Raw genomic sequence first — 21,970 nt, forward strand, 5'->3', positions numbered from 1 at the left:
AAGTTATGCTGTGAGTTTTATGACTGAGTGGGGACTAGAATTCAGATCTTGCCAGTCCCAATCCTCTAACCACTACACTGCTCTGGTGATAATATTTCCCCCCCAATGCTAACCCCAAAGTTGTTAGCCTTACCAGGTCCAAAACCTCCAGAATGCTCTTGAAAAGGGAACTGCAGCTGGTGAAACTCCACCTGTCCTCCATGTTTTTTTACAGGGCAATCCTATAGGGGTCCGCTCAGACATAGGACCCATTGAATTCAGTGGGTTGTAAACCCGGGTAAATGGTTACAGGATTGCAACCCTAAAAGTTACAAGGGGTCCTTTGCTGGTCTGGCCCTGGTAACAACCTTAATGCTGCCTAGTCAACTTCCTCTTTGGCTTATCCCCCTAAACAGGAGCTGAATGCCTGCTTCCTCAGCCTTCTGTTTGAAGTGTGTTCCTGTGCACACCCAAGTTCAAATCAGGTTCCTTTACATTCTACAGCCCCATTCACACACCCACACTGTGGCATGGGAAGTATTTTCCCATGGTGACATCTCACACCAATGCTTTATGAGACTGAATACCGCCCACCCCACCCCACCCCACCTTTTTTTTTGCTGGGGTCAGTCATTTCCAACATGGAAGGAAGGGTGAGTGACAAATTAGGTGGAAAAACCCAACATGATTGGCCCAGTGCAGTGTGATGGGCTTGCTCCAAGGTAGGGTGACCATACGAAAAGGAGAACAGGGCTCCTGTATCTTTAACAGTTGTACTGAAAAGGGAATTTCTGCAGGAGTCATTTGTAGATATGGAGAACCTGGTGAAATTTCCTCTTCATCACAACAGTTAAAGCTGCAGGTGCCCTGCCCTCCTTTAAATCTGGTCACTCTAGTATAGCTCCTGCAGCTTTAACTGTGGTGATGAAGAGGGAATTTCACCAGGCTCCCCATATATACAAATGACACCTGCTGCTATTTCCTTTTCTATGCAACTGTTAAAGATACAGGAGCCCTGTCCTCCTTTTCATATGGTCACCCTACTCCAAGGTGATAGGCTATGGCTGCATATCTACTCCATACTTGGAAAAGACATTTTGAGGCTTCCTGCCCCCTTTCTCTCTCTCTCTCTCCTCCGCTACAGAAAGCATGAAGGTAAATGTGCTATTTTATTAAAGCACAGTGCCACCGATGTAACAGAAAAGGAGGAAAGGAAACACCTTTTGTGTAGCTCTCAGATCTCAGTTCTACGATGAAACCAAAAGTAGATGCAGAGGCCCCATTCAGAAGACACTTTAAACCATGGCTTTAACTATGGTGGTTAAGCCAGAAAGCCAGGCTGTGTTCAGAAGACACCTTAAACCATGGCTTTAACCATGGTGAATAAGGCTTTTTGCTTTATTCACCATGGTTAAAGCTGTGGTTTAAGGTGTCTTCTGAACACAGCCTGGCTTTCTGTCTTAACCACCCTGGTTAAAGTCGTGGTTTAAGGTGTCTTCTGAATGGGCCCAGAGTGGATTAAGAGCCTTACCCAGAAAAGCTCTATAAAACACAGGCCCTTTCTACACCTATGGGTGTAGAGGGGAGAGGGGGCAATCCTAGACTTACCTGCTTCCGGGATCATTGCCCTCAGTCCACAAGGGCTGTGTGATATCACAGGTGTCACGCCCGTCGTGGCTGCCATTTTTTTTAAAGAGAAAGAGCTGGAGTGCACTCACGCTCCAGCGAAAATTAAGGTAAAAAAAGTAGCCCTGACCCTGCTCTCCACCCCACCCCCGATGGCCCTGGACTCCCCCCATCCTGGCTCCTTCCCTTTGATGACTCATGGGGAAGAGGGAAGACGCTGGGATGGTTGCCCACACCACCCGTGGTCCCCAGGATCGTCCCAGGACAACAGGTAAAACCGGCTAACTGAGGTTTCATTTATCCTGAGGAAATGGAGGTATCATCCCTCCATGCTCCCGGGATCCCCTATGCATCACAGGGATGATCCAGGGATGATCCCTCAAAAAACGGATGGTGTAGAAAGGGCCACAGTGTATTTGAAGAGCATGCACAACGGTTCTTTTTAAAATATCATTATAATTGCTATAGCAGTGTTATTAAAGCAGGTCAAAATCACTTTAAAAAAGTAAATGGATTTGTGCCTTTGGTATGCAGAGCTAGGACCTAAACCCATTTAATTGTTTACTTTAGGCATTCATCGAGAACCAGATCATTTGTCAGAAATACAAGCACTCTTAAGGAGTAAGCAACCTGAAATAGATTATCTCCCCTCCATAATTGGTGCTACCCCGCCCAAGTGGATTTTCCAGGCTGCTGGATGTGTCCTTTTCATAAGGCAAGGGTTTACTCCCCTGCCTGGATTTGACACCACTTGTCTGCACTAAAACGTAAGAAGAGCAGTGCTAAATCAGACCAAGGCTCCATCTAGTCCAGCATTCTGTTCACAAAGAGGCCAACCAGATGCCCGTGGGAACCCGCAAAGTAGGGTATGAGTGCAACAGCAGCCTTCCGCCCATGTTCCCCCAACTGGTGCACAATGTCTCTACAACGGGAGTTAATATATAGCCATCATAACTAGTAGCCATTGACAGCCAGATTTTCTATGATTTAGCCTAATCCCCTTTAAAATCCATCCAAATTGGTGGTCTTCACTACACCTTGGGGCAGTGAGTTCCTCAGTTTAACTATGTGCTTTGTGAAGAGATCCTCCCTTTTATCAGTCCTGATCATCAGTCCTGAGGCTTCCTGAAAGCATCCCTGAGTTTTTCCAGTGCTCTGTGGAGGGCAGCTTTCATGTCGGTGTTCCTCAGGCTGTAAATGAATGGGTTGAGCATCGGGGTCACCACTGTGTACATGACAGTGGCCACCTTGTCTTTGTCCCTGGAGTAGGTGGAGAGGGGCCGGAAGTAGACCCCGATTGCTGTGCCGTAGAAGAGGGTTACCACGATCAGGTGAGAAGCGCAGGTTTGGAAGGCCTTGCTACGGCCTTGGGCAGAGGGCACCCGCAGGACGGCTTGGACAATTCGAGCGTAGGAGACGAGGATGAGGAGGAAGTTTCCTATGATGATGGTGCCACCTTCGAAGAAACTCAGCATCTCATTGAGGTTCTTCTCAGAGCAAGCCATCGCCAGCAATGGCTGGGAGTCGCAGAAGAAATGGTGGATGTCGTGTTGGTCACAGAAAGAGAGCCGGGACATCAAGACCGTGTGCATGAAGGAGTGGAGGTGGGCCAGCAGCCAAGCCACAGACACCATGAGGTGGCACCGTGTCGGGTTCATCACCACGGGGTAGTGCAAGGGCTGGCAGATGGCCACAAAGCGGTCCAAAGCCATGGCGCCCAAGAGGAAGTTCTCTGTGAGGGCGGAGGCCATGAAGAAGTACAGCTGGGTCAGGCAGCCGGCGTAAGTGATGTTCTTGCGGCCCGTGTGGAGGTTGCGCAGCATCTTGGGGATGGTGGTCGAGGTGAAGCAAATGTCCACAAAGGAGAGGTGGCTGAGGAAGAAGTACATGGGGGCATGGAGGAGCTGGGCATCAGAGCGGATGAGCAGGATAATCAGCAGATTTCCCAGCACGTTCAGCAAGTACAGGGTGAGGAAGAGGGCCAAGAGCAGGTGCTCCTGCTCTGGCTGGCTGGCCAAACCCAGCAGGAGGAAATCGGGGCGCCTGGTGTGGTTCTCATTTTCCATGGGTCTGGGCAGGGGAGAGACAAACACACGGGCGCACACAAATGATCTCCAGATGTGTTAATATAGCGACCGCCTTGTTGATCTCTGTTTCTGTTTTCCAGCAACCAAGGAACCTATCTGTTTTGCCCAGGAGTTAACAGCTGGACTTCATATTTTCCAAAAATGGAGGATCAGCTATTGCCTGCTCCTTCCTTGTTCCTGGTGGTCTTTTGGGCACTGAAACCTGAAAGCATCACACCATCTGGCAGAGGCCAGTTTGAATGTTTACATCTCCTCCTCTCTCACCACAAGGGTGCAAACCTGTGCATGGTTCGACAGAAAAACTCCTACAACTCCCGACATCCCCCAGCCAGCTATATATTTTTTGTCCAAACATGCATAAGATTGCGCCCTAAGACTCTGATCGTGCAGACATCCTGATGATAACATCCTAATCTTTTAACTGCTGTTTTCAACTTGCATTTTTAAATCTGCCTTTTAAACCTCTGCATTGCTGATCAATTTTATTCTGCTTGCACTTTTGTATTGTGGTTTTATATTGGAGATCTGGAGATCCTGAAAGTTTGCACAAATTTATTTGATGATCTTTGAGTTGGCCTAACAAGAGTTTTGCACTAATATGGATTTTTGAATTATTCTTACGGCCAATGCTGCTGCCTTTGTTTTTTGTACAAACTCCCCTTCGGCTGAGAGAGGCCCATGGATCGCCAAAGGTGTCCCTCTCCCACTCACTTCAGTCTATCCAGCCGCCATAATCTGATCACGCCAGCTAACTTCCCACTCATTTTCCATCCAAATAAGGGGTGCACAACAAATACCCCAATAAGGATCAGCCCTACAGTTCATTGGCGGAGCACAGGGCTTGCACCCACGTACTCATCCATCTGTCTTACGACGCATCTATGCAGCCATTTATCTCTCTGCCTATCCATTTTGCAGTTCCATCCATCTCTCCGCACATCCAGACTGCTAATAATGCATCCGGCTCTCTGGCCTTTTAACAATTCCATCTATTCATCCTCATCCATCACACAGCTGAAAAAGTTTCTGGAAAGGGTAGCTGGCTGCAATCCTCTCCCCAATTATCTGGGAGCAAGCCCCACTGAACTTAATGGATCTTGCTTCTGAGTAGACAAGTATATGTTGGCTCTGGAAAATGATCAAGGGCTCAGAGCATCTTATAAGAAAAGGCTGCCATATTTGGGGCTTTTTTTCTTTTCTTTTTTAGTTTAAAATAGAAGATGACAAAGAGAAGGTGGGGCAAAAGGATCATCTATGTCCTTATCTTTGAACCCAAAGCAGCTGGGAGAGGAGGACAATTCTGTGTCGAAAATGGCTGGGGGGGGAAGGGGTTACACAGGGATCCTGGGAGCAGGGAGGGATGGTCCCTCCATTTCCGCAGGATATCACCATACTCTTTTTTTCTCGGTTTTCCCCGCTGTCCTGGGATGATCCAGAAGACCGCGGGTGGTGTGGCCAGCTGTCCCGGCTTCTTCCCTCTTCACCGCGAGTAGTGGGGGTCATCTGAGAGAAGGAGTCAGGATGGAAAGAGTCCAGGGCCATCAGGGGTGGGTTGGGGAGTGGGGTCGGGGCTTTTTTCTACTTAAAAAAGAAATGGCAGGTGCGACGTCCTCCTTCCTCCCTGGACATTGTGCGCCATGTGTGAATCCAGGGGGAGGATCATGCGATCCCTCCGGGATTGCCGGGATGTGTAGACATGCCCTTGGTTGATGATAATGGTGACTAAGAAAGTAGAGGAAATTTAGAAAAGAATACCCATTGGAATAACTTGAAAAGGTTTGAAGGAAGAATTCTGATCAGGTCTTCCTCATCCTAATTTCCTACCCATCTCCCCAGTATTCTTGGCTTACCTTTTGTAAGCAGCCCAGAGAGCTTTGGCTATGGGCGGTATATAAATGTAATAAAATAAATAAATAAATAAATAAATAAATAAATAAATAAATAAATAAATACCTGCATACACCAGACTAGTACCACCAAATTGTCCTCTTCTCTCAGGCTGTTAGCCTTTTTGTCCCTGTGATCCTGGGGATGTTAAGAAAACCATGGATGCCGTGCTGCTGTCTATAACCTGGGGAGCAGATGTTGTAGAGAAAGGGTACCTTCTCCTAAAATGCATGAGCTAGCAGAAAACAGCCAGGGCGGGATAAGGAGGGGTATATATGTATAAGCTCATTAATGATGTAGCAGTTAATGTAGCTGACAGAGGCATGTAGTACACATGGGCATTTTAGAAGGTGCACCAGCTAGGGACTTGTTAACGGACCAGATTGGCCTCTGTGGAACCCCTGCTCCCCCAATTCCACACTCACTGGATGTCAGACTGGACTTTGTGGGTTTAATTTGGCTATTTCCAGGGAACAATCCAAGTTACATGTTGGAGTTCTCTGTCTACGCTTAGCTCCTGGACAGCAGACTAAAGAGTCAGGCACACAGGTCACTTGATCACTGTCTTCCACACTATGGTGAGACGTACGGTATTTCTATTTAAATGATCACAATTATTTCTAAATGCACATCTATACATATTCATTAATGTAGCTCAGTTTTATGTAAGCAGGTGCCCTTTTTTGGCCTCTTTTTCGGTGATTCACAAATTGTCATCCTACTTGCTTACATTTTTGGTTAAAAAACACATCATCCACCCTTATATTTCTGTGGTTTCCTTGCCAGAGTAGGCTATTCTTGGAGGTGTCCTTCACTGGCATGGAAACTCTCCATGTGATCCAGAGAATTCACATGATGACTGAGGCAAGACCTTACAACAGTTGAGGTGGGGCAGACTGGGAAGTTGTCTCTTGGAGAAGATAATGGAACCCACATGTTAATTGGATTAAGGTCAAGGCATGTGCTAATCTAGAAGGAGCCAGTGATGATATCTAATCTAGAGATGGACAGAACCTGCTCCCACTCCTATGCATGCGAAGAGAAGCCTACCACTCTCTGGCTATATATGTATGCCAGTGTAGGCCTTGGTTTTATGTGTTTTTTCTTGTGCAATGGATCCCTGGCTCCACTCAAACATCCATCTGCCCCACCTAGGATGTCAGCTCGGATTCTGGTTGGGAGAAATATTGGTCCCATCCCATATGCTGACCCATAGAAATGTCACTCAATGGGTTCTGTTTGAAGCAATGGGACACATAAAGAGAGATTTCAGAGAGGGGGATGCTTAGACAACAATCTGGTGAGCCCTTCCATGCCTTGAGAGCTGTTGACAATGGACACAGGAGACTGGGCACTGACGTAGGATGCCATTTTAAGATTCTTTGACATGTTCAACCATTTGCAAAGTACTGTGCAGTTCAATGTCATTTTGCCCTTCACAACCTCCCTGTGGGGTAGGTCACTGTTATTCCCATTTGGAGAAAGAGAACTGGAGCTAAAAGCTTCCCTGGGTGAGTTAATTGATGAACTGTCTCCCATTCCTCCCTCTCTCTCTCTCTCTCTCTGACTATCTTCCTTCCTAACTGGGTTTCTTCCCTTCTGGGGCTTTCTCTTCCTGGTGCCCTCTTAATGCAATCAGGAGTAGCACAGGGCAAATGAAGGAAAGAGGGCCTGATGCTGATTAGAGGGAGGCAAAGGAGACTGATGATGAGGCAACTCAGCTGCCGTGGGACTGGGAAGCAGAAGGACGCAGAGTCTATGGAAGGAGACATGGCTGTAGCTCAGCTTCCCCCCAACCTGGCACCTTCCAGAACTCTTGGACTACAGCTCCCAGCAGCCAATGGTCAGGAATGGTGGGAGATTTAGTCCAAACCATCTGGAGGGCTCCAGCTTGGGGAAGGATGCCATAGCTCATCAGTATTAGACTGTTAGTACCGGTGCAATCCTAGGCATATTTAGACTGAAAAAAGTCCTACAGCAGCTATGCACATTTAGATAGGAAAAACCCTACAATCCTGTGCATGTTTAATCACAAAAAAGGCATACAGCTCCTATGTGTGTTTAGACATAAAAAGGTCTTACAATCCTATGCATGTTTTGACAGAAAAAAGCCATATAGTTCCCAGCATTCCCCAGCCAGTCAGTATTCTACCAGATCTTGGGCTCAGTGTGTATGTGATGCCTTTGGTATTATGTGTTGGCTCCCTGCTGCCAATTGTATTTTTACTGTATGGCTTGAGGGTGATTCACGCGCCTTATTATTCTGAATGATGCATGCCAGTATGCTTGCAGGGCAAATAGATTCATACCAAAGCAGATTCCCAGCATTGACTTTAGAATGGCCAAGAAACAATATCCAGAAAGGAACTCTACAGCTATGGTTGTAATTGCCTGCTACAGAGAAAAGCAAGTGCTGCACATCTGCTGGGGCTACAGCTTGGCAGTGAAGCCCGGGGGCTTCGATATCAGCAGGGCCGTGAACCCGCTCTGGGCTTCAGTCAGAACCGGTCAGAATTCTAAAGGAGTTATCCAAGGTGCGGATAGAATTCTGACTGGTTCTGACTGAAACCCGGAGTGGATTTACTGCCCTGCTGATATTGAAGCCCCTGGGCTTCGTTGCCAAGCTTGGCCACCCTCTCTAATGTTGGACAGCTTGACCTTCACCCACAGGGAGCCCATGTGGCAGGAGCTCAGAAGGGTGGATGGGTCTCAGAAGGGGGAAGATGGCGTAGTTCTGAGAAAGGGGTGTAGGTATGTATGTATGTATGTATGTATGTTTGAAGACGTCTCTGGTAGGGACTGGAGAAGTCACAGGCAGGAAGAGCTGCTAGACTCCCGACCGTCAAGGCTGAGGGGAAGGAGGTGGGAAAAGATCTCTTTCTGAAGGAGCCAAATATACTCCAAACTAGCCCTTCTCTTGGAAAACCTGCTGTGAATTCTCTAAGACAGGGTCACCATATATGCAGGAAGCATCTGCATTCAGATCCAAGGGTGGCTGATTCCTTGGGGCTTTTAGTGCCTGTGTGGTCTCTCAGGGAGGGAAGGAGAGAGGGACAGGCCAAGGCCTAGGGCTCTCCAGGGTGGAAGGAAACCAAGCGCCTTCAGGAGCACAAGATGTCCCCCTAGTGGCTAGTTCTGAAACAACACGTCCCTCCTGTAGCAAAGGTCCACTAATATTTTGGGGGGACCATATGAAAAGGAAGACAGGGCTTCTCTATCATCTATAAGAGTTGTATAGAAAAGGGAATTTCAGCAGGTGCTATTTGTATGCATGCAGCACCTGGTGACATCCCCTCTTCATCAAAAAAAGTTAAAGCTGCAGGAGCCCTGCCCTCTTTTGTAAATGGTCAAGAGGGCAGGGCTCCTGTGGCTTTAACTGTTGTGATGAAGAGGGAATTTCACCAGGTGCTGCACGCATACAAATGACACCAGCTGAAATTCCTTTTTCTATACAACTTCTGTCCTCCTTTTCACATGGTCACCCTAATACTGCTGGATGCATTGGAAATTACGGTGAAATTAGGTCTTCCCTGGAGCACTCTTTCTCTGCAGCATTTCTCGATGGGCACTGTGTCCATGTAGAATGGCTTTCCCCAACCAAGTGCTCTCCAGATGTATTGCATGACAACTCCCAGAATCCCCCAGCTGGCCTCTTGCAGATTCCTGTAGCTCCTGGGCCAAGGGAAGAACTCAGAGATTTTGATTCCCAAGTGGTCCCGGGCCGTCTGAAAGAGGCGGTAGTGAGACCACTCCTGCAGAAATCTTCCCTGGACCTGGAAAATCTTAACAATTACAGGCCTGTGGCAAATGTTCCATTCCTGGGCAAGGTCCTTCAGTGGGTGGTTGTGGGCCAGCTCCAGGCCCTCTTAGATGAGATTGATTATCTGGATCCATTTCAGTCAGGTTTCAGGCCTGGTTTTGGCATGGAAACAGCCTTGGTCACCCTGTATGATGACCTATGTCAGGAGAAAGACAGGGGGAGTGTGACTGTTGATCTCAGCGGCTTTCAATACCATCGATCATGGTATCCTTCTGAGATGACTGTCTGAGTTGGGAGTGGGAGGCACTGCATTGCAGTGATTCCTCTCCTACTTGGCTGGTCAGCTTCAGAAGGTGGTGCTTGGGGGACATTGCTCAGCTCCGTGGATTCTCCAGTATGGGGTTCCGCAAGGGTCAGTCTTGTCTCCCATACTATTTAACATTATGTGAAACTGTTGGGTGTGGTCATCTGGAGTTTTGGAGTGTGTTGTCATCAGTACGCTGAAGACGCACAGCTCTACTTCTCATCTTCATCAGGTGAGGTTGTGGATGTCCTGAACTGGTGCCTGGCTGCAACAATGGACTGGATGAGGGCTAATAAACTGAAACTCAATCCAGACAAGACTGAGATGCTGCTAGTGGGTGGTTCTTTTAACCAGATGGTGGTTCTTCAATCTGTTCTGGATGGATTTGCACTCCTGCTGAAGGAGCAGTTTCATAGCTTGGGGGTTCTCCTAGAACCATCTCTGTCCCTTGAGGGTCAGGTGGCCTTGGTGGCATGGAGTGCCTTCTACCAACTTTGGTTGGTGGCCCAGCTATGCCCCTATCTGGACAGGGATAGTGTGGCTTCAGTTGTCCATGCTCTGGTAACCTCCAAGTTAGATTACTGCAATGTGCTCTATGTGGGGCTGCCTTTGAAGACAGCTTGGAAGCTGCAGCTTGTGCAAAATGCAGTGGCCAGATTGATAACTGGAACCAGAAGGTTTGATCATATAAGACAAACTCTGGCCCGCTTGCATTGGCTGCCTGTATGTTTCCGAGCCTGATTCAAGGTGCTGGTTTTAACCTATAAAGTCTTACATGGCTTGGGACCACACTACCTGAAGGAACACCTCTTCCGACATGAACCAACCCGTACACTTCACTCAACATCTCAGGCCCTCCTCCGGGTGCCTACTCTGAGAGGATGGCAACAAGGGAGAGGGCCTTTTCAGTGGTGGCTCCCCAATTATGGAACGATCTCCCTGATGAGGCTTGCCTGGCACCAACATTATTATCTTTTCCTCACCAGGTCAATACTTTTCTCTTCTCCCAGGCATTTAATAGCATATTCTGAGTTTTTAACTGACTACAGAATAGTTGTTTTAAATAGATATTGTCTGTTTTAAAGCTTTTTATGGTTTTAAATTTTGTATATTTGTTTTTAATGTTTACTGTTTTAATCTTTGTAAACTGCCCAGAGAGCTTCGGCTATGGGGCGGTATATAAATGTAATAAATAAATAAAAATAAACAAAAGATAACAAGGAGAAATGCTCCAAGGTCTTGGAGGAAAAAGCAACACAAAGCCACTAGATCAAGAACAGGTATCCTCCGTCACACACAGGCTACACTACGGGGTTACGAGTCAAGGGTAGCTCAATATAATACATCACTATTGAAACAGAGTTGAGTTCATGATGGTGGGGTTGGGTAAGAGACCATCAGTTCACCCCCTTAACGGGCAATGAATGGAGGAAAGGGGGTGGAAAAACTGAGAGTAGACCAGAGTCACTTGACTCATGTAAGGAAGACAAACATATACCAAGTCACTCTCCCATCCCCTGGACTTTCCAACTCTGGATGGGCCCCCAAGGCTATGTTTGGAAGGCACATGAAGCTACCACCTTGCTGAAGTTAAGCCGGTCTCTGTCTGCTCAGTGCTGCATGGGTCCCAGATATCTGCTGCCTTGAACCCCCATCACTGAAGAATGGTGTGTGCATGGGGAGGGGGGAGATATCTAAGAGAAAGTGGAGTGCAGGAGTAGGCAATGAGACACCTGTCCGAGGCTTTGGACTACAACTCCCAGGATCCCTGACCATTAACCACAATGGATGAAGCTTAGGAACATTGTAGTCCAACACTTTGGGAGGGTGCCAGGTTGGCTACTCCTGGTGAAGTGAATAAGTCATTGGACTGAAGCCTGGGTTCAAATCCTGTTTCAACTGTAAAGCTCAGTGAGTGACCTTGGACCACTCACTCTTTCTCTCACCCTCCCCTACAAAATTAAAAAAGAAAAAAAGGCTGCTGGGGTGTGTGTGTGTGTGTGTGTGTGTGTGTGTGTGTGTGTATAACCAGGCCTGGGCCTTTTGTAGCCTTTGAGGTGTTGGTTTTATACGTTCAGACCTTCTGGTCCCAGTTAGTAATCTGGCAGCTGCATTTTGCACAAGCTGCAGTATGGAAGCCTTCCAGCAAACCTACACAGCTGTCAGATTTGGATACATTGTGCCTGCCCCATCTGAGTGAAGCCTCACCGCCTGGACCTTGCCATGGTGCACCCCATAGGCTCCTGGAGAAGGAGGGGGGTCTGTGTCCAATCCATTTCCCTGAGAGGAGGGGCTGCCCCACAGTAGGGGGGAGGGTGCCCTTTTGAAGGAGTCATTTATTTGAAGAGGCGCCTTCAACAAGTCGAGTTTAAAGATAAAGAACCATCAAAATAAAGAATGCTAAGAAGGAAGCAGAGGAGGCTTATTTATTTTATTTTATTTATTACATTTCTATACTGCCCATTAGTTGAAGCTCTCTGGGCAGTTCACAAACACCCGTCTTGGAGTTGCCCATCAATGCTTAGCATCGGGTAGCCGGGGTGCTACACAGGCACACATTACAGTCATTATTGTGAAATGTACACTTATACATGAAAATCAGCATATGCAAATGAGATGCAAATTGGTGCCCTCGTTGTCACGCAGGCACACCTTATAGTCCTTTTTTTAAAATGACCATCTCTACACATCAGTTAGCACATGCAAAAGAGATGCAAACAGGTGTCCTCATTGGTCCTCTTCCTTTGGCCATGCATAAACGCCCATCATGCTCTTCGGTGCGCAGGCAGAAGGGCCAGGGTCTCCTTTTGTAAATGTGTCAAGGTGTTGAACACATAGATTTTTCTAGGAGTTTAGGCTATTATCCCTCCTTCCCTAGAATCTCTGCATTCTCCTATTGCTCTGATCACTCACTCAGGCCTGCCTCCCCCAAGGCTAGCTAGGTTCATCGCTCTCCGTGATTGCAAAGATGTCGTCAACTTCTTTTTGAAGAAGAAAAAACTTTCCTCATTAACTTCTTCTTGTTTGTTTATCTGTCATAACTGGCTGGCGGGAGAGGGAAGTATCCTCTTAGGAAATCTAGTAGAAAATTAAGTTTACGAGTGAGCAATTCCTTACGGGGCTCATTAATCAGGATTCTGTTGCGGTCCCAGCACCCCTCGATGCATGATGCCTCAGGAGCTGTGGCAATTCTGCAGGAGGCAAAAGTCTGCTTTTAAGAGAATAAGTGCATGACGGATCCCCAATATGGGAAAACCAGCAGTCACTGGCAAAAAGAAAAAGAAAAAGCCGTGTGTAAGACTAATTCAGGCAAAGCACATTGAAGGCTAACTTCACTGCAGCTGTGTGACTTCACAGCAAAAGGTCAGAACTGGCTCCCAAGTCTTTGAGGGGCCTTGGGCAAGACCCACTCTATGGGCCCCTCCTCCTCCTCCTCCTCCTCCTCCTCCTCCTCCTCCTCCTCAGTGAATCTACCTTCTGACCCCCACTGTCACCAGCCACTCTTGCTCCTCCTCCTCTTTCACATTGTTGCTCCCGCTTGCTTGCTTGACAGGCAGAGAGCCAGAGAGCATGTAGGCCGTGGCCTCTCCTGCTCCTCCGTCTCACCACCACTGAGCCAGAGCAAGAGGCAGGTGAAGAAGAAGGCTGCAATGATGAAGAAGAGGGGATCGTGTCAATGGACTTTTTCTGGGGTGTAGAAGAAGCTGACCCTGGCCCCTGGGCCTGGCAGCATACATTGGCCTAAACTACACCAAGCAGGATATTGCACTATGAAAGTGGTCTATAAAAGGCAGGAGCCACACTACTGCTTCATAGCGGTATTGAAGTGCACTGATAACTGTTGGGGCCTATTGACACAGACCACATGTGTCAATGGGCCCATTGACACAGACCGTACCACTTTCATAATGCAATGTCCTGCTTGGTGTAGATTAGGCCATAGTCCTCATCCATTCACCCCCTTTTTTACCCTCACAACAACCCTGTGAGATAGGTTAGAGTGAGAGATCATAGCTGTCCAAGGTGGCATGTGCTGTTGTGCTGAACAGGTACCTACATGCCACCGCCTATGCCAAGGGTGCAGCATCAACAGTCCACGGGGCACCTCAATTGGTCCTATGCTGCCTCCTTGGGTTCCTCCAGGGGGAGGGGCTGAGTTTCAAGCCCCACCCCCTAGAGGAAGCCCCCTAGGAGGGCATCCCTGCTGCTGCCTCCAATCTGAGACCAGAGACAACATAGGGGATTCCCCGCCTGATGCCTACCAACAGTGGGAACCCTGCTCTTATTTCAGATCTCAAATTGGACATAACAGAGGAGCTGCCCCGCAATTGGGGTTGGGACTTGCAGGGATGAGTGGGCGCTCTTCCCCTGCGTGGGTGAGTCCCAACCCCCACTGCCAAAACGAGAAAAGGGGGTGAACTCAGGAGTGAGGCCATGCTTCCTGACATTATCAGGCCTGCAGGGAGTGTAAGGTGGGGGCAGTCCCACCCCAAGACAGTTCTGCACCCCTGATCGCCTGCATTTATGCGCGTTCATGATGTAAGAAAATATAAGAACAGCTCCTGCTGGATCATGCCAAAGGTCTATCTATTCCATTCCCACACAGGAAAGGCAGAGTACAAATGTAATAAATAAACTAATCATAAAAACGGATGTCCCATTTTCTATCCGGAGGCTACCAAGTTTCACTTCCAAAACCCGGTCCAGCAAGGACAGGAGATGAAACCCTCCGGCCCAGGAATCCCAAGACGACGAGTGACTTATGAATCCTTTGATATGCAGATCGAAAGCCAAAATGGCTGCCTTGGAATTCTAAGCATTGATTATTAACTCGGATTTGTCTATTTCCCAACTGACAATGGGCTCTTAAATCCCTTAAGTGACCTCTGGATAGGAAGTGGGGGAAGGGAAACAATGGAGCGATTCTTCCTTCAGAGACATCCCAATTGTTGGATAGGAGCTCTTCCAGCCCTGCCTTTGCATTTGGACAATGGGGCTCCCGTTTCCGACTCCACACCGAAAAAAATTATGTGTTAGAAAGCAGTTTAAAATGGCTGCAGATCATGGGGGGCAATTTTGACCTGGTAGTTTACCTCTGGATTATTGTTAGAACTGCTGCTGGAATTAGCTGTAGTTTGCTCCACTTGCCTCTGCGATGTTTTGGAAGAAAGTGCAAAGGATCTTACTGCAGAGCAGGGGTAGGTAAACTGGTGTCTTCCAGATGTTTTGGACTACAACTTCCATTGGTACTAGTCAAGTTGGACAATAGAAAAGAAGTTTGGGTGTTGTAGCCTAAAACAGTTGGAGGGCACCAGGGGTAGAATCCAACTAAAGTACTAGAGTAGACCCACTGAAATGGATGGGACTTAAACTAGTCGTAGTCCGACTTAGAGTAGACCTATTGAAATGAACGGGACTTAAGTTAGTCATAGTCCCACTTAGAGTAGACCCATAGAAATGAATGGGACTTGTTAGTTATAGTCCCACTTAGAGTAGACCCATAGAAATGAAAGGGACTTAAGTTAGTCATAGTCCCACTTAGAGTAGACCCATAGAAATGAAAGGGACTTAAGTTAGTCATAGTCCCACTTAGAGTAGACCCATAGAAATGAAAGGGACTTGTTAGTTATAGTCCCACTTAGAGTAGACCTGTAGAAATGAAAGGGACTTAAGATAGTCATAGTCCCACTTAGAGTAGACCCATAGAAATGAAAGGGACTTAAGTTAGTCATAGTCCCACTTAGAGTAGACCCATAGAAATGAATGGGACTTGTTAGTTATAGTCCCACTTAGAGTAGACCCATAGAAATGAAAGGGACTTAAGTTAGTCATAGTCCCACTTAGAGTAGACCCATAGAAATGAAAGGGACTTAAGTTAGTCATAGTCCCACTTAGAGTAGACCCGTAGAAATGAAAGGGACTTAAGTTAGTCATAGTCCCACTTAGAGTAGACCCATAGAAATGAATGGGACTTGTTAGTTATAGTCCCACTTAGAGTAGACCCATAGAAATGAAAGGGACTTAAGTTAGTCATAGTCCCACTTAGAGTAGACCCATAGAAATGAAAGGGACTTAAGTTAGTCATAGTCCCACTTAGAGTAGACCCATAGAAATGAAAGGGACTTGTTAGTTATAGTCCCACTTAGAGTAGACCTGTAGAAATGAAAGGGACTTAAGATAGTCATAGTCCCACTTAGAGTAGACCCATAGAAATGAATGGGACTTGTTAGTTATAGTCCCACTTAGAGTAGACCCATAGAAATGAAAGGGACTTAAGTTAGTCATAGTCCCACTTAGAGTAGACCCATAGAAATGAATGGGACTTGTTAGTTATAGTCCCACTTAGAGTAGACCCATAGAAATGAAAGGGACTTAAGTTAGTCATAGTCCCACTTAGAGTAGACCCATAGAAATGAAAGGGACTTAAGTTAGTCATAGTCCCACTTAGAGTAGACCCATAGAAATGAAAGGGACTTAAGTTAGTCATAGTCCCACTTAGAGTAGACCCATAGAAATGAAAGGGACTTAAGTTAGTCATAGTCCCACTTAGAGTAGACCCATAGAAATGAAAGGGACTTAAGTTAGTCATAGTCCCACTTAGAGTAGACCCGTAGAAATGAATGGGACTTAAGTTAGTTATAGTCCCACTTAGAGTAGACCCATAGAAATGAATGGGACTTAAGATAGTCATAGTCCCACTTAGAGTAGACCCATAGAAATGAAAGGGACTTAAGATAGTCATAGTCCCACTTAGAGTAGACCCATAGAAATGAAAGGGACTTAAGTTAGTCATAGTCCCACTTAGAGTAGACCCATAGAAATGAAAGGGACTTAAGATAGTCATAGTCCCACTTAGAGTAGACCCATAGAAATGAAAGGGACTTAAGTTAGTCATAGTCCCACTTAGAGTAGACCCATAGAAATGAAAGGGACTTAAGTTAGTCATAGTCCCACTTAGAGTAGACCCATAGAAATGAAAGGGACTTAAGTTAGTCATAGTCCCACTTAGAGTAGACCCATAGAAATGAAAGGGACTTAAGTTAGTCATAGTCCCACTTAGAGTAGACCCGTAGAAATGAATGGGACTTAAGTTAGTTATAGTCCCACTTAGAGTAGACCCATAGAAATGAAAGGGACTTAAGTTAGTTATAGTCCCACTTAGAGTAGACCCATAGAAATGAAAGGGACTTAAGATAGTCATAGTCCCACTTAGAGTAGACCCATAGAAATGAATGGGACTTAAGATAGTCATAGTCCCACTTAGAGTAGACACATAGAAATGAATGATACTTAAGTTAGTCATAGTCCCACTTAGAGTAGACCCATAGAAATGAATGGGACTTAAGTTAGTTATAGTCCCACTTAGAGTAGACCCATAGAAATGAATGGGACTTAAGTTAGTCATTACTAATTTAAGTCCAATTCATTTCAATGGGTCTACTCTAAGTAGGACTTTAGTTGGATTCTACCCCAGGTTACCCAGCTCTGCTGAGAAGTGTAATTACATCCACTTACTTAAGTTGTCATTCCTCAGCCTAAATACTTATCCCATTCTGTCAGGGTTCCAGCTCTGGGTTTCCTGAAGGTAGCAGCGGGTTGGACTAGATAGCTTCCAAGTCACCCTCAGACTCTATGATTTTATAGGTGCTTCCAGAGGCTTCTAGTGCTGCCGACGGTGGAGGCTGGTGGCTCCGATGACAGTGAGGATGGTGAATCCACTCCGGGTTGCAGTCAGAACCAGTCAGATCTCTAAAGGAGCAATCCAAGGATGGCCACCAATTTGGATGGCTTTAAATGGGGGCTAAACAAATTCCTGGAGGAGAAGGCTCAAATGACTACTAGTCCTGATGGCTCTCCTACCAAAGGCAGTAAGCCTATATACACCAGTTGCTGGGATGGGAAGTGCTCTTGCAATCACATCCTGCTTGTGGGTTTACCACGGGCAGCTGGTTGGCCACTGTGTGAACAGAATGCTGGACTAGATGGACCCTCGGTCTGATCCAGCACAGTTCTTCTTAGCTTGGGAAAAGATGCACTAAGGGCTTTAAATGTCAAAATCAGCACTTTGAATTGGCCCAGAAAAGGACTGGCTGCAATATTAACCACCAGAAGAACTTCTGTCCTGCTGGGCTGGAACAGTTTGGCAGAGAAAACGCCTTTGTTCATACTCTCACACTTGACTCTAGGGAATATGGAGAAAGCACTGGTTTCTTAGCATGGGGGACAAAGCAAAGAGAAATGGCCAGGGTTTACTTCTCCCTTATGTGGCTGTTGTGTGAAACATAGAAGTTCTTTACTGCTGAAACTCATGTAGGAATAAACAATTGCACTTTATTCTTTTATTTATTACATTTTTATACTGCCCAATAGCTGAGGCTCTCTGGGCAGTTTACAATTAAAACCATAACATACAACAAGTCAAAATATAAAACAAAGTTAAAAAAATACTATATAAAACCAAAATAAGTTATAATAAAGGGAAAGCCTGTCTGAAACAATATGTTTTCAGCAGGCTTTTAAAGGATGTTACATTTTCTGCCTCCTGAACCACAAGAGGGAGGGGTTTCCAGATGATGGGTGCTGCTACTTTGATCATGCAGGAATAGATATGCACTCTTTCACCTGTTTCTTAGCTGTCCCATAAATGTGTTTATTTCGTTTATGATGAAAAGTCTCCTTAAGTCTCCTGCGTTCTCTTCTTGCAAGGAAACTGGCCCAGAAATGCTGCCCTCGGCACTATTGACTACTTATCAATATACCATGCTATATCAGCATTCCAGGCTTAATTTGTTTTAACAGCCATTTTCTCTTTTCAGGGGACTCTGGAATTAGTGGTTAGCGGAGCGGGAGTAGGAATCTCTTTATAGAATCCTTAGTTCCAGTCTACAGTTCTCAGGATTATTTGGGGAAAGCCAGGACTGTTACATTTGAAACCAATATACATTTGTTATGCCAATATGTCAAGCCATTTATTATATTTTCATACCACCCCACAGCTGAAGCTCTCTGGGTGGTTCACGAAAATTTAAAAAACATTTAAGATACATTAGACAAAGTACAGAGCCGTTTACATAAAAACATACAAATGGATAGCACACACACAGGCAACATATATCTATGTCTAGGACCCAATTAAAAACCCATTATATGCTGCCAATTGCCTGAGAGAAGAGGGCAGTTTCAACCTGGCTCCCAAAAGATAACAGTGTTGACACCAGGTGGGCCTTGTCGGGGAGATCGTTCCATAATTCGGGGCCACCAAGGAGAAGGCCCTTTCTGTTGCTGCCACCCTCTGAGCCTCCCTTGGGGGAGGCACCTGGAGGAGAGCCTTAGATCCAAAACATAGTGTAGGGGTACTATGACTACTTTCCCATTCAGCCAGGTTTGTGAACAACATGGGTACATCTTGTGAGAGTAGAACAGTCTACATTACTCCCTTTTCCTCTACACTGCATAGCACCCTGGACTGGGCTAACTCAAGGTTTTTTTGGGGGACCCTTGGGCAAGGCCCCTTCATTGGGCCCCCTCCTTCAGTGAGCCTGCCTTTTCACCACCATGGTCTCCAGTTGCTATTGCTCCTCCTCCTCCTCCTCTTTCTCATCATTGCTACCATTTGTTCGCCGGACAGGAAAAGAGCCAGTGAGCAAGTAGGCAGGGGCATCTGCTCCTCCTCCTTTGCACCACCATTTTTGTGTAGGCCAGTCTGAGAGGCAGGTGAACAAGCAGGTTGTAATGGCGTAGAGGAGTAAGTCTAGGGGGATCTGCTGTATGGGTCCCTGCTGGGATATGGGCCCTTGGAAGGTGCCCAACCATGCCTACCCTTGATGTTGGCCCTGACCCTGAAAGGCTGTACTTAGTTTCGGGGATCCACCAGGGGCTTTAACCCAAAGGAACATTTGTCCTAATGCACTTCTCAAAAGCTTGTTCTTTCTACGAATGACTCTTCTGACAGCTCCTTTGATCTCATTATTCTGGAGGGTGTAGATGAAGGGGTTCAACAGAGGGATGACCACCGTGTACAGCCACGGTGTCCTTCCCACTTGTGTTCCTGGAGGGAGGCTGGAAGTAGACCCAGATGAGGGTGCTATAGAACTAGGGTGCTATAGAACTAGGGTGACCATATTTGGGAAACCAAAAAAGAGGACACCTAGTGTGTGTGTGGGGAAGCAGCTTTCTGAGTCCTGCAGAAAGTACGTTATTCCCTCGCCACCTTAAAGAACCCGATTGGAGTGGAGGAGGGGAAAGGATTTCATTCTGCACCACCACCATCCACTCCAATTGGGGCCTTTTCTATAATGTCCACGAATGACCCACTTTCCCCTTTAAGACCTCAATTGGAGCTCGGGGTGGGGGAATGATGTGCCTCAAGAAAGCATGTCACTCCCTCCTGCCATGCTAATGGCAGCCTTAAAGGGGAAGGTGTGTCATTCCAGGACATTATTGAAAATTATAGAAAATCCCCCCTGACACCATGGAAAGAACAAAAACCAGGACAAATCCGGGGAAATCCTGACAGTTGGTCACCCTAATAGAACAAGACCACCACAGTCAGGTGGGAGCCACAAGTGGAGAAGGCCTTTAGCTTCCTGGCGGCAGAGGGCAACTTCAACACCACATAGAAAATGTGAGCGTAGGAGACCACAATGAGCAGAAACGTGGCCAAGACGTCTATCAAACCTTCAGTCATCAGTAAGGTCTGAAGGGGTTTTGTGTCAGAGCAGGAGATTCTCATCAGGGGCTGGATGTCACAAAAGAAATGGGGGACCTCCCTGGTGACACAGAAAGAGAGGCGGGGTGCCAACACCATGTACATTAAGGACCCCACATTAGACACTGCCTATGAGATGGCCACCATCAGGAGGCATCGCTTGGGGCTCATCAGGGTGGCATAATGCAAAGGGTGGCAGATGGCGATATATCGGTCGTAAGCCATTGAAGCCAGCAGGAAACTGTCGGTGTTGGCAAAAGCCAAGAAGAAGTACATCTGAGCAAAGCATCCGCCATAGGAGATTGCTGTCGAGTAGGACAGCAAAGTCTGCAGCATCTTGGGGATGGTGGCAGACGTGAAGCCGATGTCAGTGAGTGAAAGGTTGCTGAGGAAGAAGTACATGGGGGCATGGAGGAGACTGGGGTCTGAGCGATGAGCAGGACAATAAGTAAGTTCCCCAGCAGGCTCAGCAGATACATGGAGAAGAAGAGCACGGAGAGGAGTTCCTGGAGCTCTGGGCGGCTGGTGATGCCTAGAAGGGTGAGCCTGGAGGTGTTGGTTTCATTGCTCTGCTGCATGGCTCAGCTGGGGAAGAGAACAAAAGATATGGAGAAACATCCATGTTGGTCACGTGTTTCCAGGTTCGACCCCTGGCATTTGCAGATAGGCTGGAAAAACTCCTGCCTGAAATCCTGGAAACCCCATTGTCACCAGTCAGTGTCAACAGCCAAGGGTCTGACTCATATAAAGCATCTTCTTCCCATGTTCCTATGGATACTGTAGAGACCTGGGGGGAGGGAAAGCAGCATTTAAGGAATTGGGCAGAGTGGAGGATGAATTTGGGGAGGGGAGATGGTTTCTTCTAGACTTCTCTTGACTACTTTCCCAAGGGCAGGGCAGAACGCTGGGACACTCCAGTATTATTATTATTATTATTATTATTATTATTATTATTATTATTATTATTATTATTTATATAGCACCATCAATGTACATGGTGCTGTACAGAGTAAAACAGTAAATAGCAAGACCCTGCCGCATAGGCTTACAATCTAATAAAATCATAGTAAAACAATAAGGAGGGGAAGAGAATGCAAACAGGTACAGGGAAGGGTAAGCAGGCACAGGGTAGGGAAAAACTAACAGTAGAAAGTAACAGTAGAAGTCTGCACAACATCAAGTTTTAAAAGCTTTAGGAAAAAGAAAAGTTTTTAGTTGAGCTTTAAAAGCTGTGGTTGAACTTGTATGTTAAGAGTCAATAAAAAGACACGTACCTGCTGTGATGGAGGTGATTCGCTGGGATGAAATCCTTGTGAGACAGAGACTCATTTGACCCCGAGGCCAGAGTGGCTACAGTCCTTGCTGGGTTGGGAAACCCCAGGTTCAGATCCCTGCTCAGCTCATGGAATGGCCTTGGGCAAGTCACCACCTCTCAGCCTAACTTGCTGGGAGGATAAAACCCATCCCACATGTGCTGCCTTGAGCTGTAAAATGGTGGTGGACTTAGGGGTGTGCACGGACCCCCCGCTCCGCTTCACTTCCAGATCTGCGATTTTTGGATCGGGCCGCTCCGCCCTGCCCCCGCTCCGCCCAAGTCCGCTCCGCTCCGCTCGGAGCTC

General features: G+C 46.8%; 1 pseudogene; it reads right to left on the reverse strand.

The window, feature by feature from the left end:
• Positions 1-2,714: 2,714 nt before the first annotated feature.
• On the reverse strand, positions 2,715-20,929 carry LOC134393935 (uncharacterized; annotated as a pseudogene).
• Between the last annotated feature and the right edge of the window lie 1,041 nt (positions 20,930-21,970).

Source organism: Elgaria multicarinata, chromosome 3, assembly GCF_023053635.1.
Source record: "Elgaria multicarinata webbii isolate HBS135686 ecotype San Diego chromosome 3, rElgMul1.1.pri, whole genome shotgun sequence".
In the NCBI taxonomy this organism is placed as follows: Eukaryota; Metazoa; Chordata; class Lepidosauria; order Squamata; family Anguidae; genus Elgaria; species Elgaria multicarinata.